This window comes from Colletes gigas, unplaced genomic scaffold (genome assembly GCF_013123115.1).
Source record: "Colletes gigas isolate AHSC1104 unplaced genomic scaffold, ASM1312311v1 Colletes_gigas_Sc00026, whole genome shotgun sequence".
Classification (NCBI taxonomy): domain Eukaryota; kingdom Metazoa; phylum Arthropoda; class Insecta; order Hymenoptera; family Colletidae; genus Colletes; species Colletes gigas.
The window spans coordinates 2,692,738-2,712,127 of NW_025106655.1; the positions used below are offsets into that span (position 1 = coordinate 2,692,738).

The following is a 19,390-nucleotide window of genomic DNA, read 5'->3' on the forward strand; positions in this document are numbered from 1 at the left end:
GGAGGCGATAAATTGTAAATAATATCAAACATTCGAATAAACGATATATTGTAAATGTTATGTCAACACACTCTTCGCAATATTCATTTGCAAATATATTCATTTGCTCTCAATTTCAGTCGGCTAGAGGGTTAATAAGATCGAGGAAAGCAAAAGTGTCACGGAACCCGTTAAAACGAAACGTACGCGTTCGCGTCTGTTCTTTCGACGTTCGCGGATATCGTTCCTAGATTCCGCGGGATTATCGAGGAAATTCCAAGACGGTTGCATTTGGAACCGCGGATAAAAAGGGGGTGAAATATCGAGTGGGTTCGCCGGAGCTCCCAGCGTTTCCGTCCCTCCGTGATCGCGGCGTGCCGGTAGATTCGAGCTATTCCAGAATCTCCCCGAGGTTCCGCTACGACGGGGTGTCTCGCGATTTATGCAAAATGGTACGTGGCTCCCTCGGGAGCTTCTCGGCTCGGTTCGACCCTCTATCTAACACGTGCGAGCGAGGCTCGCGGGGCCCTCGGTGCCACCCCCTGGTCTTCTTTCTCGCTGCTGGCACTCGAGGAAGCTCGATCGGCCCAGGAAAGGGCCCCCCGGTACCTTTGGATGCCCTCGATATATACACGTATCTAATGTATACATATATCCGCGAACAATCTCGACACAGCTGCCGCGAAACCCTTCTTTCAGAAAACGATTTCCCTCCATAGGCGCTGAGGTGCCTGGACGAGAATCGTCGATCCTCTGGTGACGCACTGCGCACGATTAAGGGGAAGTTAACAAACTTGGAAACTCGAAAAACTTCGATACATCCTGTGTAAACGATTGCAATACGGTAGGAGGGGGTAGATACATCCCTTCGAAGAAACGCAAATTTTTATTTCGAATGGCTTCGAACGAACGGTTAAATAAATCAGTTATTACGCGAAGGAAGGAATCGTCGATTGGGAGAAACAATCGTGGGGGGATGTTACCCGCTCCCCAATCGTCTTTTCGTCTTTTTCGTCGATTGATTCGACAGTGACTCGAGGGATTCGAAGGGACGTCGCCTCGAAATTGACGTTGGGCGCGCGCAGTAACGGAAGATTTCGTTCGGTTCGCAGGGCGTCGGAATAAATAGGCACTTACGAGCCGGATGATCGAGGGACCGTGGATCATTTAATTTAATTAGTTCGCGGGGGTTAATAGTAGAGATAAAGGTGGCTGGGCTCGTGCTGGATATTATAGAGAGTGGCCGAGCGGCGTTCCACTCTCGCCCCCGTGAATAAATCGTCCCCTTGCCCTTCCCCCCTAGCTCGAGCAAAGGGCTCCCTTCTCTGGACGCGTGCTTGAAAAACTGACGCGCGTTGCTTAATTTCCAGCAACGCTGTTATGATAAACATCGAACACCCTCTCCGCGAATTAAATGACGGACGGTTGAAACCGCGTCGTCTCTGACGCACGTTGCAACGTTTCATTAAGACGATAATTTCAACAATCCCTTTTACGAGAGTACACGTTTCGGATAACGATAATCAAAAACTCGAGACAATCGAGGGTTGAGACAAGGCTGGATGAGATTTTGACGAGAAAACTGTGGACGTTGCGTGTCCCCGGCGCGTAGAGTGGTCGATTTAATTTCATAAACCGCAACTGTTGCCGCAATTCGGCCCAAAAGGGAGCCCCGCGCGACTTAACGATTACGAGCTCGACCTCCTGCACTTAATTGACTGCGCCTTTTCTGTTGGAAATCGCGCGGGAGACTCGTAGACAGTTGGCGTATCAACAATGTATATACACGGTGCTTCGAAAATTCTTCCTGTTCGAGACGTCAAACAGCAGAAGGGACATCCAGCAAAGAATTTGAATGTACCCCTCATGGAAACACAACGATATTATTGTTTTAAACTGATTATATAGGACAAAGATATGTTTGCTTGGAGTATTTACTATCTATTCCATAAGAAAGTGTGCTTTTAGTACTCGAAAGGGTTAATCAACCCTTACCCAACGTAACTATAGCGTTTGCCACACGGTAATTTTAATTCGTTGGTCGCGAGCAAAATTAGTCCAACATCTGGCGAACAGCGAACAGAACATTCTGTTCGTCGAAGCTTCTTTGGCCGTGTGCTGGAAAACATCCCCGATCGTGGTGGTGTTCTTCGAACGGTGTCGTTCCGGCCGCGGTCGTGGCGTCTTTTTGTATACGGTACGAGGAAGGTTGGCAAAAAGGAACGGTCGTCTGTTGGGTCGTCGATCGGAGTCGATAGGACGCGGTGAGACGAGTCGCAAAAACCTCGACGCGAAAGAATTCGAAAGCGACCATAGGGCCACGACACGTGCTGCGCGCGTTCCTTCCGCTCGTCTCGCCCCGTTCGGTAATTTCGATGGGCGGCGATATTAACGATATTCCGATGATACGTCGGCCGGCTGCGGGACGACGGGGCGAGACGGTTCGAGCCGCGGATGTCTCCGGCATTGTATGCAGATGAAGAAGGCAGGGCGACAATGACTCGGGACGTCGGGACCGAGGACCCGTTCGTTTTGAACCGAAAGCAAGCCATCCGGCAGGAAAGGGGGCCCTCCTTTGGCTCGTGCTTGCCACCATCGTGCCCTCCGCCGCCCTCCTACCTTCCAGACACGCTCTTATGTACTACGCATCCATACATTAACATGTCATCATCGCGCGGAAACCCAGCCGATCGAGTCTGGCCCTCCTCCGACCTCGTCGACGCGCGCGACGACTCCCTCCCTCTGCAACAGGGCGCCCGGGACCGAGAAACGTTTCGACGCGGCCCACGTGGGCGTTGGTCCCCGTCGCGACCGGAAATCGCCTCCCGATAGAACCTTCTGCCCTCTCGAGGGACTTGTTTCACTCTAGGACCCCAAAGAGTCGCCTTTTGTCCACACGCTATCCGTATAAACAACATTGTAATTCTCGTTGCAATTGCAAACATTGTGGTTTCGATTTAAATCAGTATTCAGGGGGCCCCGTAGCATGTGGGACCCACTTCAGAGATTGATTCTATGTAAGAAAACAATAAAGATGAGAATAGTTGAACTAATTCCATTCGACTATTTATGAACAGAGCATCTAACATTGAATCTGTGAATACGTCCTGTAAACATTAGGGTACTGGGTGTCTGATTATTGAAATACGTCGTGCATGAAAATGGGAAGCTTGTCTCGTCAATAAATGGCAGATATGACTCTTGAGTATGGAGTTATTATTATAAATAATACCTTGTCAAACAGAGAGACTAATACTGTGAAGGTAAATAGAAACTCGCTATAACTTGAGAACAAGTTCATATGAACTTTTGTTATTGTTGTCTCGTGTACAATTCATCTCTACGGAGCACCTTGTATAACAATTCTTTCATGTCGTGAGTTGCTTCAGTGACGAGGAACAACGAATAAAAATCTCAACCTTGGTCGTACTGCTTTCAAAGACCACCATCCTCCATGTTTACACAATATTCCATCGAATAATTTTGCGCCAAGATAAAATTCTTTCCCGGTCCACGGGGACGCCCGACGGGAGGAGAGGCGTGACCCCGGCGTTGTTCTTCCACCCCAAGGATCTTTTCTGGCTCGTCGACCTATAGGGCGAGCCCGTACGAGACGTTCGCGTGGAACGGCAGGCGAAGGAACCGCCGAGGTCAGGTCGAAGACTCGAGAGCCTTTTGGCTGAATCGGTTGAATCGAACCTTTGGAAAATCGTTGACGAGAGAATTTCGGTATCGCGAGGGGAGGAGGTCGGGTGGCGGGTCGATACGACTCCGGGGGTTGTTTGGCAGAGATACACGTACACGCGAAGGTACGGGGCCGGCGGTGCCGGGGCGAAAGGTACAGAGAGACAGGACAGGGGCGTCGGTGTTGGTGTTGGAAGAGCTGGATTGGTAAACCGGTCACGTAGTGCTCGGCGATGAATGGACCCGGCGAGTCGAGGCCAGAGCCGGGAATTGGCTACTGGGCATACCACGACCACCTACCCCACTGCGTCAGCTTTAGCCACCCCACGGCAACGTAAAATTACAAAGAGGTGCTCAAACCCGGGCTGCCGTGGCGTGCGCGCGTGCTCGCGAAATTGCCTCGTCGAAGGTCCAAACGAGCCCCGTCGCCTACCTAGACGCTCCTTTAACATCCACCTTCGGAACCCACCGAGTTTGCACTTTCGACCTTACGTCCCCTTACCCCACGCCGATTATTTTCGACCCACGGACGAAATATTCCCGGAGCTCAACGTCGCGAAGCTCGATTCGCAACGTCCCGGTCAAATCACCCTCGATTCACCGGCCTGCAAAAATACTTCGTGTTCGCGTGTACGCCACCAGGGTCCAGTTGTACGCAGATTTAAGTTAATAAACTGCAAATCTGATCCGAGTCACGGGCGTTTCGGAGTCGCGACAGCATTAGGTGTACCTACCTTAAAGATCCATGTAGTGACTCCAAAGTGTGAATATGCTTAACCCTTAACACTAAACCTACCACGATTAGACGAATGATCGTTTTCAAAATTTTGTTTAGAATGTCTAACACACAGTATTATTTTAGCGCCATTTAACTTCACGACTTTTCTTATAGTATATGTACAATGAATTTTATAATATTCACTTCTATTCTTATTGTTTGTTTTCTGAGAAAAATATGTAGTCTGTCTTGCCTACCACGACTGGTCATCTGACCAGTTGAATGATTTATGTTAGAACTGGAGAAAGGAGAAAATCTTCTGTTTCCACTGTCTTAGAACAGTCTTACAACGCGTATCAATAGTTAAACTTTAGACACGTGCAGTTCCGAAACTACTCGTGCTATATCAATAATTAAGCGATTGTTAGAAGTGCTAAAGCTTCCCCTTTAAAATGGTTTTTTGTTTTTATCGATCCGACTTTTCGTTTTCGAGATATCGTAATTTATGTAAAGGGGTAATTTTTATAATTCGGCTATCTCTGTCTCCGTCTGACGCGTCGCGTCGAACCTCCTTCTCGCACGTGAATCGAGACGCAACTTAAGAATCGCGTGACGCGGAAGTCGTAGTATTTCCAAGAATTTACTACGCACTGTTTACTATTCTCACGCGCGCGAGTTCATTCACCTCGCGTCAATGAAACGTAAACAAAAGCTTCGGACCCTTATATCTCTGGAACTAGCCACCGCATCGACTTGAAACTAAAATCCTCATATCTCCGGAACTAATTACGCTATCGACTCGTTCGAACGCTCATTTTAAAGGGCATTTCATCCCCTATCCGACGACTATATCAACTATTGTTATTTATATTATCTTCTATGTTTATTTTGAAATTTATTGTGACTCTAAACACCCAAAGAAATTTCAGTAATTCCTATCGATTATACGACCGATGTGCGATAAAACTATATCACAAATTGTTTGTTTAATTGAAAATTAATTTAAATTTAAATACAGAATGCTTGGGTAATTACTAGCCAGCACTTTTCCTTAATTAATTGTTTTCTCTAGAACTAACTGCGGTATCGACTTGAAACAAAATTCGTTTTCAAGGGCATTTTATCCTCTATTCTTTAAAGCCTTTAAAAAACAATGAACTAATGAATGATTGCATAAATCTTCAAATAATTACATTGATATATATTAAACAATTATTATTTTAAACTTAAAGGTTAAAACCAGATATCCAAATATTATACAAACTATCTAATGTTCCCAGAGTACTATTCAGGATAACGATGTTATCATTCCGTATATCCTCGATGAATATATTCGTACATAAATAAAAAATTCTGAACAACACGAGTGAATTTATAATCGATATCAGCAGGGCTGTATTAGCGTCTTCTCGAGTCCCGGAGCAGGGTCCCTAAAATTCAAGATGTCGCGGGACGATGGATTACCGATGACGTTACACGTAATCAGGATTCCATTTGCAGAATCCTCGAGGGTCTGGCTCCTCGTTGTCGTACGGTGGAAACGATCCTCGGACACGTCGGGACTCCGTACCCCAACGCCACGATTGGACCCCCCCTATGCAATCTAAAGCGCGCCTCTGATCTGCCATAAAGTCATTTCGTAACCCATCCCGAGGGTTAAGTACCGTCGAGTCCCAAAATCCCGAGTTGAGAGCGGCGAGCGTGTCGCGCTTCAAAGTTTCGAGCCCCCGCGCCCTTCGTCGCGTCGAACAGTTCGATCGCGGAGAGATCCGCCACGGCGGATTCTTCACCGGCGATACGAGGCAATTTTCGAACGCGAAAGGAACGGGTCCGAGCGATAAATTCACCGAACGGAACGAGCCGCGAGGGTGACGGTTGCGCCCGGGGATTAAAAAATAAAAGCTCGTTATAAATCAAACGACTTGTCAACGAGCAGCGGCGGCTGGGCCTCGGCGCTGTCGCGAAACGGGCGAGATGGGGTGGCCAGGGCCGATGAAAACCCTTTCGTTAATTGCGCATCGCAGATGCCGGCCGTTGCAGCCGCTCTTTACGAGCCACTCTTTCCCTCGGCGAGCGTCGAACGACCCTGGAAGAAAAAGAGAGCTTTTCTTTGCCCCGAGGAGAGGAAACTCGCGTCGTAAGCTCGGAAATGGCCTTTAGCTGGAAGCAGTAATCGTAATGCCTGGTGTACACTCGAGAGTTTCAGTCTCGAGAAGAACTCGCTGGCTCTGGAGGACCAGGGACGTAACCAGGAGCCTTCCCCGGTACGAACAGAACATGTGAAATATATATTTTCCCCAAACTCGTTTCTTAGTATTTGTTGTGACGTTTGGCGAATAGAGAGACGCGAGATGCAGAGTGCAAAAAGTGTTAAACGATGGAAGAAGACAACGAGGCTGTTGGTTCTGAAATGGAAGATCGTGCTTTAATGGAAATGAACACGAGAAAGCACTTTACATAAAATAATGTATTTATTGTTAATACCCCACTTCGCTACAGCGATTAACATTGATTTAACACAACTTATACCGTAATTCTATGTAATGTATGCAATTTCCACACTGACACGATGCCTGGCTGTGACGGGACCTTGGAACGATCGCTTGCAGCAGGACGATACGAGAGAAATCTGTAAGCTGTAACAATACAAATAAATCGGTCCGTATAATGAGTAATTTCGAATAAATCTTTATTCGGATAATCCTTAATCTTAAACTAATTCCGTGTATCGATAAGACCATCGTTGTCGTTAAAAAGCAAATTTAATTCGGTAATAGAATAGCGGAAAAGATTGTTTTCATCGATATGTAATTGCTACAGAGTTAACAATGAGATCTAGCACGCACCAAACTGCATGATAGTAATTAATTTTGAAAATAGACGAATCATTTTCCGTCCACGAATCATTATTTCTCCACCGTCGTCGTTATTATCATCGCGTCGGTGACATTGGTTTTTTGAACTGAAAATCAGATTACAACCTTAAAAGTTACTAATTATATTTGACATGCAAATCGCCCGTCGAGCGTTGTCAACGCATCTTTACTTTCTGCTGAGTTGTGAATATAATTAATCATGTATCGAACCCGATGTAATTGATAGGTATCGATACGAGAGTCGCGTGTATCAATAAGTATCTATCGTTCGAAGATTGAATTAATTTAATTAATCCCTTCCTTGGAAGCTATACATAAATTTGCATGATATCCATCACGGAAGCGTGCGGAGTATAGAAATTGTATACACCATGACCATTTAGAAAATCACCCCTTTTCGTAAGGATATATTCCTTTCCTCCGCAGGGGATGTTATCTCACTGACAGTTACAAAAATATTATGCAAAACATTCGCTGCATTAAAGTAGCAAATTTTTAAGACGCTGTCACTTTGGAGTTTATCAATTTTTTCTAATCCTAGCCACGACCACGCTCGTACAGTTTAATAATATTCGATGTACCGAGGGTGTCGAAATCGTGTCAACTTCGAGAGTGTTTTTTCCACAACAAAGAAAGTCGTATCGAAAGAGTTGTAATGCGACAGAGTTCGAGGGTGGTCCGCGTCGTCTTAGAATCTTTCGTTCCAGCGACGAACAGGGTGCAAGATCAGTGGGGTACGGGTTTGGCAAGGCCTTCCGGGGGTCCGGGAGAGCCCTCGGATATCTCCAAGGCGAGATCTCTTCTTCGCGGCGAAGGTGGAGTCGGGGCGAGAGTGTGGAAGGGCGACGGGACCCCGAGGAAACGTTATTAATTGGCTACACGATAAAACAGTGTTAGTCCCCATTCGCTGTCCTTCGCTGGACCCCCCCTGGCTTCTTCTTAAGATATGGGGCCACGCGACTTGGGGGCAAGAGTATTCGCGTGTGCGTGCGCATATCCGCGTGTTTCCGTGCTGGAGGTCCCGCGAGAATCGGTCCCCGAGGAAAAGAGAATACCTCGACCGCCACGGGGATGACGCGATTTCGGCCCAAAACGACCCACGGAATCTCCAAGATCGAATCGCGAATCGGAAACCGCGGCCTCGACGTCTTTCAACAAATTTTATTCGAGAACGATTCCTCGACTAGCTTCGAGCCATTCTCAACTAAAATATTCCTTCACTCGTACAATATAATGTAATTTTTCTGACGTATGCTATTTAATTTTCTTTAAATTTGTTTTTATAAGGAATGGCCACGAAAAAGAATAAATCTATTTTACGATCACCTCGTGAATGTAAAAATGTGTTGATATTAATATGTAAGACTCGATGGCAAGTGAGTAACCTTATTCATTGTACGTCAAGGGGTTAACAATCTTCAAAACTGTTGATTTATTTATAAATTACCAGGAATTTAAAAAATATTAATAGAACCTTTTCTATAAAGAATCCTATAACCTTCAATTTTGATTTCAACCATTTTCCCGTAAAATCGACAGTCGGCGAGATATTTGCAAAAAACAGTGAATCCGTCCACGATTCGTCGGCGCCCCGCGAAACCGGAAATCGTCGCGTTTATGAAAACTTGGCGTCTCTCTGGTCTACGAAGCGCACCCCTCGGCGCGATATTCTAATTTATAGGCTACTAATTAAGTGGTAGGGACGGCTGGTCGGTCGGGCGCGAGGTAATTAAATTTCGCGCGCCAGAGAGGAAAGAAACGCGAAAATACAAAAGGGAGCCCTCGGTCCGTTTCCACCCCCGACTTCTCCCGAGTCCGCCGGTTCCCCCGGAGCGTACCATTTTTTGCTCGTTTCTCGGTTACAACGCAAATGCCTTGAACTCCCACTCCCTCTCTCTTGTTCCTCCGGTCGTCCCCGCATTCTCGTTCGCTCCTTCTCGATTTCTGTTCTACCTGGGGATCGGCGGGTCCTTTGGTTCGCTCGTTACACAGACCCCGGTGTCGATGGGGTATATATATCGCGTGTGTTTCGCGTTTCGTACCCCTATCGTTTCCCCCCTCGATCCCCCCATTCCGCGCGTCCACTCTTCCACGATCGTTTCTTCCTCTTTTCTTTTTTTGTTTTTATATTTTTTTTTTTGTTTCGCGATCGCGGTGCGTGCATGTCGGCCGTTGTTGCCGTTGTTGTTGTTGTTGTCCCCTCCCATGGACAAGGGAGCGAGCGTATGAGCGCTATAGGCCATAAGGGCTAACAAGGCGATTACTCATGCCTCCCATAAGAAGAAGTTACAAGCGGGTTCGAAGGTTTATTGCGGCAAATGGCGAAATTTGTACCTTGCTAACGATCGACCATCTTTTTTGCTCCTTCGCCTGCGCGCCACCACCCCTCCCCATCGATCCCCCTCTCGCTGTCGACTCGGCGTCCTCCTCCCTATCAACGACCGCTACACGGACTCGCTCTAGTCAGCTCGACGGTAATAATTAACGAATCGTAGCGAGTTGATCCACGAGCTCGCGACTGCCGATTACCTCTTTCCTTGCCTCGCGTTGAAATCGTAAATCCAACTCGTGCTTTCGAGAACCTCGAGCCTACCCCGCCCTCGTTATTAACCCTATTGCTGGTTTAGTTCGCGGGAAGTACGCGCAAAGTATACTCGAGAGTTGGACGGAATAGCTCGATATATTAAAATGCAAACAAATTGCCGTGCCAACGAATTAATTACAAGAGTAACTTGGTTATCCCACTCGATAACGTCTCCGTAGGATAGAAGTCTTACCTCGAATCTGACGACTATCGGGGTCATCCGAGTGTTCTGACCGCGCACAATCGACGGACCTCGTCCCCCGGACCCCTTGGAACGTCCTCGAGAATTAAACGCCAACGACGACGACGATGTCTAGGTGGACCATGCACGATAGTTGCGGCTACTGGGTCCGGGAAGTATCCGCGGGACGATGGGCGATCCGTGGGCAGCGAAACTGCAATTTCACAAAGCAGGGCCTTAGTTTTGCGATAATTGGGATCAATGGATCGCAAGGATGGAACCTCCGGACCGTGCATCGCGATCGTGATCGGTCACCCTCGGCTTCCATATCGCCTCAATCTTGCCCGGGCCCGCCGCAGACCGGATCCACGAGAACTCTAATTACGTTTTAGGTGAGAAATTGGGCCTGCAGGGCAATTTTAAGGAAGCCGAGAGCCACTCTGATCAATATCATTACGCGAGCCGGAGATCGACCGTAATCATCGCGAGGGCAACGTCGAGAGAAAATTAGAACCAGGCGAAACAAAAAGGTGGATAGAAATAGCAAACCATCGCGAATAGCTCGACTTTGTTATTGAACAATAACATATATCACGACCTACACAAATATTATTTCGAGAAGCTAGATATCCCAACCGAATTCTAAATAAGAAATAAAATTTATTCGTGAAATTAAAATCACCCGATTGGAAAATTTCTTTGGAAATCAAAGTCCTCTTTCGATCGCCGGTGCACTTTCGTCCCCGATAGTCGGGTCGGAAATTGACCTCGGGTTCAACGTTGCGCGACCGGATGGATCCTGGATCGTAGTCGAACCCACGTCACGCAGGACGAGCGACGTACGCAAATGAGAATCGTGTCTGTTCACGCGTTCGCCATCAATGTTGCACATTTCAACGCGTTTTTTTTTTCGTCTTAATTTATCGCCGACCGAGAAAGGATCGCGTTTTTCCTTATCGAGATACCGGACTCGATAACCATTTAATTGCCGCGCTAATGACGGTTCTTGCCGCGACTAATGATTCCGAGCGTATCTAGTCGGCGACGACAGCGGCGTCTAGAAACGGTAACAGGTAACGCAGATTTATGGAAAAATATTCCAAACGTTGAATCCTACGGATCCGCTCCGTAGTACTTCTCGAATCGTGACCAGGCCGTGCACCGATCCGATGATGCAATTAACGTAATCCGATCGATTATACGTTACGTTTCGCGTCGCCAGATAATGCCCCGCGAATCGAAATTATTGACATTAGCGACGCTAAGCGCTCGACTCGATAATGAACGCTACGGATCGTATTAATCTGCATCGCGACGCCTCGCGATAGATACTCGAAACAGTAGTACGAGCGACCGACGTCCGAACAGATCGTGAAGAAATTCATCTTCACCCTTCGCTGATCGATGTCGTACCGATTAGTATCAGCTACGATCGCTCCAACGATCTCCCAACGCTTCGTCGATCGTTTCCCCGTTCTAGGAAACGTCAGCATCGTTACTTTTTTTTAAACAGGAGGTTGGAAAACAGCTTCTTGGATGATATGCAACAAGTTTTATTTTGCACGCTATTTTTGAGGAAAACTAGAGGACTTGAGAAACGGAGGACGTTTTCGTTATTTATAGTAAGAGTGTTCCCGATCGCCTTTTGCGTCCGTGCGCTTTGGAATTCGTTTTATTTATATACATCCTCCGATCTCAAGGAAATTTTCCATATCGGAATAATTTCCGTGGCAAGTTGAAACGCGTCACGATTGCCGCGTTCCCAGCTACGATTGACAGAAACTTGCCGGCATTGATCGATCGATGAGAAACCAAACGACAAAAACAACCGACGTATGTCCTGCAACAGAGGCGGGAGAAATAGTTCTTATCTACGTACAAATTTCGAACAGCGAATAGCGAACGAGCAACGTTATATCCGTTATTCGTCGAATAAATATAAGAATTCGGAGAACGAATCTATGTTTCAAACAGACAATTTAATATCGTTTATATTAATATTGTCGACGATCGATAGAATAGCGAAAACTTTACCTTTTACAGTCGATTCGAGGCTAGTAATTTTAAAAGAAGCGTCACGATAAATCTTTGACAGAAACGTCGAAGCGACTCGAAGAAGATTTGCTCGTTTTCCAGCCGTGGGCTGCTCCAGGGCTATTAGTCTCCGCGGAGGAGGGAAACTCGGGAATATTAATTTAAATTGCCGGCCAGGAGGAACTGCCACCGTAAATAAAGGAACCTGCCGACTAGTTGGCGAGATAAAAAATACGACCAACGTTTCTTTCCCTCCCATGGAGGCGCAACTCTCTTCTCTGTCTCTTTCGCAAATATGTCAGAAAATAGCTCGATAATATCCATAATGTTCAAGGCATTATAAAAGCAAATTTTGCCTTGAATTAACATTCATAGCATCGTGATTTCGCTCAAACTATAAAGAAGCGATTGTTCCACCAGAAACGCCTTACACGCAACTCTTCCATTACAGAAGTTAATCGTCGCTGTACAGAAATTAACATAAAAGACCAAAAACATAATTAACGAGGAAGAATTTGAAGAAAACGTGTAAAAATGACCACACCTTTCTCGATTGTTGAATTCATTAACACGTGGTTGCTCTGATTAGCTTGGATACATATTTATTCGGCTACCAAATTAAGGACCTTTAACACTAGTGTTACTCACATGTCTAAAATTTTCCGTTCAACCCCAATTTAGTCTTCGTTTCGTCGCGATGCAAAGGACAACGCGAAAAGTAAATTAGCCAGGTTCGAAGATATTGAAATTCACCCCAGGCCAATAAACATCTATCCATCTATCCGGTCCCCCAGTCTCTCGGCGAGCCGACGAAAGAGCAGCGGAGGCGTTGAGGCCCGTTCGACATAAAAAATGAACGAGGAGTCGCCGGTTAGTTGGGCTAATTAATGACCGAATTCATCACCGTGGACGCCGGGCACAATGAGTCGCGCGGGAACCTCGAGCGGATCTCACCCTTCGTCGCCAGCTACGGGACAACCCTTCCTTTACGCGCGGACACCTTTCTGCGAGCAAGCTGCCAGACCCGGAGACAAAACCGAGCGTGACGGTTACGACGGCCGCTTCCTTCGCCGGGCAACGGTCATCCTGGACCGTTTCTGGAGGATGAACCCGATCCGAAAACTGGATTCCGATGCTGCCTGAAAGAGGCTGAGGCCCCGAGTCAGCCAGCGAGGGTAAAGCAGCGGGAATTGTCAGCCGTCCGGCAACGCGCGAAACCGCCGAGGATCCTCTTCCGCAGGGAAATATAATAGCCGACTCGAAACTAGAACGTTTGAATGACGCCTGCCGTGCGACCGCCGACAACCGCCGAGGGAACGAACCCGGGAATCCGTAACGGAAGTCTCCGGGAACATCTTCGGGGACGAGAACGGATTACTTTTATTTTTCATAAATTTAATAGCGCGAGTCAGCATACCGATTCCATCTACTACTTTTGCTGATAGTATTTACAAATTAATTCTGAAAGTATCTCCCTTACCTAACGCCAAGAAAAAGAAAATTGAGAGTAAATAAATAAATTATTGACCAAGGAGATAGAGAATAAAAAAAGAGAATGGAAGTTGGAAACCATTTGGGTGATTTGTTTAGAAAGCAACGAAGAAGCCTGGATTCAGTGTTGCAACTTGATGTTTACGATAGTTGTAAATTGCATTGAAACCGTTTTGAGTTACGTTCTGAACTTATGCTATGTCTAGTATTAAGAGACACCTAATGATCCGTTAAAATTCTATACCAATGTTTAAGATAGCGTTTCACACTTTAAAGATATGACTACTGTCCGGCATTAGGGGAACTCCCCTTCCATGTAAAGGGAATCGTCGCGGCGCTACGGGTCCCCGACGATGGCGGACGGGTGCTCGGTGTTCGAGAACCGACTCCGGGAGACTGAAATCTCGCATCGATAACAAGACAAATTGCGTAGGTACTCCTATAATTAAAGGCCCGGCAGCAGCGGTGGCAGTCAGCGGAGCGGCAATATCTCGGATCGCGCAGAATCCTCGTGTATCCCGTGGCTCGGTCGCGCCGCGGCAAGAAAACCAAGAAACCGTGAGTAGGTTCTCTCGGTTCTCTCCAGGAACGGATCAGATAGTGCACGGTCGTATCGGTGTCGCGCGAACCTGGTCCGCGCCGTAGTATCAAGTCATCAGAGAGCCAGCCAGCCGAGGAGCGCCCGGACGAGCAACAGAGAGGAAACGGCGTTGCTCGTTGCAACGAGCTCCTCTCGTCCGATGATAAATGATACGTTGAAACGTAGTGGGTAGCACCAGGGGAACGGGTCCGCCGATACGGCGCGAAACTTCCTCCCCGCTGGGGTAACAGCCGCCGAGGGAAACGAAGAAGAAGAAGACGGAACGAGGCGGGGAGGGGAAGAGAAAAAGGCCGCGAGGAGCCTAGCCGGCCAAAGAGCAGGTCTTCTGCGTCGTAATGCCGACCGGTGACCAGCAGCAGCCGGTGACCAGCGAGGAGAATCCTGGCCAGAGCTGTTGCGAGTCCCGAAGGCTAGAACTCCTAGGGAATCCGGGCAAAACCGGTCCAGTCGGATCCGGAGCACCCGCTGCTCGGTCCTGGCTGCCTACTATCCTCTACCTGCTCTCTTACTTTTCTCTCGCGCTCAAACGAGCACCGCACTGTCTTTGGCTTCTTCCGTTTCGTGTCCCCTGCCCTCCCCCTCGACAAAATTCTTCGACGATGGAACCGCGGAGTTGCGATTTCAGAAACGGTTTTCCAATACCAGCGATAAAGAGGGTCCACGAAACTCCGCTGTTGTCCAAGTAATTAAGTTCTTTGTCTCTTTGCGTTAATCAAAGTGCGGTTCGAATAGTTGATCGTGTACGTTTATAGCGTGTGGAAGCTTTATCTCGCGTATCTGCGTACTCCGTTTCTTTATCGCGATTCTTAATAATGTTCGACGAACGCTTATTCACATTTCGTTATCTTGGACGCCATATTGTTCTGCGTTTAAAAAAAGTGCCGGTGTACAAGAGAATCGAAATCGACTGGTAAAGTAAGAGTTTAAATGAACCGTTTACTATTGCCAGTGTTTCGTTACTCTAGTTTCCAGGATGATCGGTGGCATCGAACAGATGCTCGGTACTGTCGGCCGAGATACCGGAGCAGCACCTGCGCGAGAAGCCGCCTGCCTCCAGTCGAAGGCCTCCATCGGCGAGTATCGAGCGGTATGCGGTAACAACGTCGCGAGATCCTATCTCGAGAAAAAAGTCGAGCGTCGTGGACGTCGATGACGCGATTAGGATGGAACGTCGCCGCCGTTGGGTCACGCCTATGACGAATCACCGCGAGAACCACCTAAGGACGTCCTGTCTCCCAGCCGAGGCTGCGACGGTGCGACAAAAGCTGCCACCGGGGTTTTACCGGCGAACCCTGACCCCACGGAGATCGATTTCGTCGTCGATCACAATTAGATTCCGCCCCGAGAACCCGGGGAGACAAATTTCGGAGGAACTCGAAGATCGAGGATCGTACATCTTTTTAACGCGCTCGCCGTCCGTGACTGGAATTATGGATGCGACTCTAACGACCAGACGATGAGATTTGCATAGGAATAAATATTGTTGCGACGCGGCTACCGTATCTCGACAACGTTTCGAAATTATATACAGCCGACAGCCGCTGATTCTGATAATAAGCGCAGCGAGACTTCCGGAGTCTCGGTCTCGATGGCGAATCTTTGGCGCAAAGTTCTCCGATGGTCAGCGGGGCATTAGTCGCGGGGAAACCTTACACCGTCGATTGTTCTTTCAGCGTAAAATGGCGCGGAAATCGTATACGGTCGGTTTTACGATAACCGCGTGCACGATCGCGCGTTGTAAAACTCGGCCGATCCTGCGATCGGACAGGCTGTTACGCACGCGACTTTATAGCGACGATCTCGCCTCGAAGCTCGCCCGGGACGTTATCGTCGGCCGTTAATAGAATCGAGCGGAGGATCTAGGTGCACCGATCCTCTCGACGCCTTGCACCGCGACGTTTATCACGACGTCTTAATAACTTTACCGAGTTTACGGCGAACCGCGCTCGCGAATCGATAGCCGCGTAGTCAGATGCATCGTTGGAATTTTTCCTTGTGCAATTCTTTTATACTCAAATTTTCTTCTTTGTTCATTCTGTGCCCACAACGATATATGCGTGCTTCTTCCCAAACTTTTGCACATTTATTATTATATCAAATCTCAAGAAGAATTGAACCTAAAGGTACGACCCGTTTACGGAAATAATTCTCGACCAAGTGTGTGTATTACATTTTGGAGCATACGTAATTTTTATATCAAGTAATGAGTCTTAAGTTAAAGGTTGTACCTAATGTAACTAATAAAACTTGCAACACGTTTTTGCGCCTCGTTTTCGTAGAATAAGTAATTTTTGATCATCGGTACGGTCCATGGCGATAGCGATTTGTCAGATTGACGGTCGAGTATCGGTACCGTGACGCAGGGAGAGCAGGACGATTCGGTTCTCGGGAGAATCGCACGAGTTCCGAAAAGGATCGTGCCGAGCAAGCATGCTCGGAGGATTACGTATCCCCCGGAGCTCACCTTCGGCATTCTAGTCCCGACTCTTTGCTCGTCCTCGGCCCGGCGACCGCCTCGTCATCAGCACGGCTGGGCCCGGGCCCCGTGCGTGAAAGTTCACGTGCCGAGTCTGAAACTCTGAACTCGCCGCTGGAACTCCTCGGCGTGAAACGAGCCGGGGCCCTGCGCCACGACCGCTCCCTTTGAATCCGACGTTTCGGGCCCTGCAGAGGTTCTCATGTTCTGACTAACTTTTCTCTGTGCTCGAAACATTTCAATATTCGTTCATACCTAGCTCCAAATCGCATTGTGCCCGTAATTATAATCATCGTCAGCACCACAATCGATTTGTCCATACAAAGTGTATGGCTCCACGTAAAAAAGACAAATGCATTTACGCTTGTATGGAAGTAAGAACAGTCTCCAAGTCTTTTGTAGGATAATTTGGAACAGAGGTACAAGTTTGTTCTAGTTTTTCGAATTACAAAGGGTTAATAGAGACCTCGTAATTTGTGAGGATCGAGACACGGCGCATCGGTGCAGGGATCGATCGTGGAAAGGCGCAAGAAAAGAACCCGAGAATCTTAGAAAAAGATGGCTACCACCGTCCGGGGTAGAGAAAGAAGGACGTCGGGCGGCGTGCGCGCCGGTTTTCCAGTTTCGTCCGCGGAGCGAGCCTGGATTACATTCCCGAGATCTTAACGAGACGTAATTACACGGCGAAAGGTACGAGGCGACGGATGCCTTCGGAATATAGCTACTAACACGATAATTGCCGCTATTACGCTCCGAAACGTCGTATTTAACGGCTAAACGGCAGCTCGCCTACTAATCGCACGGGGAAGCCCCCCGTTGATCGATCAGAATTGATACCCCGCGCTATCCTTCGTGGCTCTCGACTCCGATTCCGCCATTTCCACAAGTTCCTTTCTTTATTCCCTTTAAAAAGCTCGTCTTTCATCTTTCGTCTTTCGAACATCCTACGTCAATCTACTAAAACAAGTAGACCAGGGCCTTTTCGCCAATTTTGGTCAATTATTATTATTACTCTATATCCAGTGATATGAGAAATGTAATTATATGAAACTTAAGGATGAAGTAGTTGAAAAATACTTACAAAAAACTTACAAAACAGTAGGAAATTAAAATTTCGCGAAGAGAAACCTACCCCTAAGATAGTATAATAACTTCCATTTGAATTTAAGAGATGACAACCCTAATAATCGAGCACGTTAACTGGACCACCCTGTACAACGTTCCTCGATCATCCGAAAAAACGACGTTCCAGGTCGTCCGTCGGGCGAGGTAACGCGGCAAATGCGTTTACCTGGCAGCCATGTAATCCTGTAAGCGCCCCTTATTACGCTCCGCGTGGCCCATTGTCGCTCGATCTTAACTTCTACGGATTATAAACTGTTTCTCCCGCGGCATTAGCTATTTTTTGTTCCGTCGCTTTTCCATCGGAGCTTCCGTCGGCTTCTGTCGCGCGCGTTCCTACGGGACCCCCGCTGGGCGGCCTCGATCTCGTTTCTGCAGGTCGCACGGAACCGTCCACGAACAAAGATCGGCTCGACGATGCAGAGGAACACGCGGATCGACGTCTTCGACCGTTTTCAGACTCACGAAACGACTTAACCCTTCGATCGATGGTTAAGAATTTCCTTTTCATCGCGACCAACAAGCACATTTTGCTAATACTGTACGACGAGTCGAACAAATGAGTATTTTAAGTAGGGATTAATGGTATAAACTGTATCTGTAAATACAATTAAATTTAATTCCTCTTTTAAAGAATTTTTTTAAGTTGAATGCCACTGACTGGAAGCAAAACCTTAATAGGAAAATTTGTTTCGACAAAATTCGTATAGAATACAATTACAATTAATCCCTTGCCGTACAATGACGAGTCTGACTCGTTATAAGTTCTTGATGTCAAGTTTCACAATCACGAGGCTACTCGTCATCGAGTCCTATATTTATATTACAATCAACACATTTTTACATTTACGAGGTATTCATAAAACAAAATTAAATAGTACAGTATATACGTTTGACGAATTATTTGAAATGAAATCGTACGCCAAGGGATTAATTTATATGTAAAAATTATTCATATAGATAGTTACTTATGCAAACATATCACACGTAAAAACTCTCTAGCCTCTGGTACTACCTTTTTACACGAGTGATACACAATGGTTAAGAAAGAAGAAGGAACACATACATAACAATTAATTACTCCTGTTGGTTTCAATCTACATAAATTAGTACCGAGGAAGATTTAATCGGAGAGAAAGAAAAATGTACGTAAACCACCCGTAGATTAGGACTACTCGTTAATACTATTTACGAGTTACGGGTAAACGTCCATGAACTACAGCCGTTACGACTATTAATAAATATATGCAAATATTGACGAACAATAGGCAACGTGTTTAGTAAATGAAAGGTGAGTTTCGGGGATTGATCGTCCTTTGGTGGAGTGATGAAAAATCCTCGCGACTCGTCCGTGGATTCAGGGATGCCCCCGATTTCTCGATGGTACGATCGAGTTTTAACCGAGGCCCGTTCGCGTAGCCCGTCGCGATTTACCCGCGGGGAATTACGCAAATAATAAATAATCACGGTGGCAAGCGAGGCTTATCGCGGGACACCGCGAAAAAAAATATCGCGAACCCGGCATATCCTTCGCTTCGGAGCGCGTTTGCCCGGGCCGATGCGCGGATAAAGGCGGATCCATAATTCCTCTTTCTCTTTGGCCTCTCGCGCGGTGCCCGGTCCCCCCTCGGTAATTAATGAACA

The 19,390-nt window shown here is 47.2% G+C and overlaps 1 protein-coding gene across 1 annotated transcript in view; it reads right to left on the reverse strand.

Annotated features, from left to right (window-relative positions):
- Positions 1-10,070: 10,070 nt before the first annotated feature.
- LOC122401631 (POU domain protein CF1A) overlaps positions 10,071-19,390 on the reverse strand; it is a 50,958-nt gene continuing 41,638 nt past the window's right edge. The window contains exon 2 of the mRNA XM_043403869.1: positions 10,071-10,236. The gene's annotated coding sequence lies outside the window, so the exon portion shown is untranslated. The remainder of the gene's footprint in view (positions 10,237-19,390) is intronic.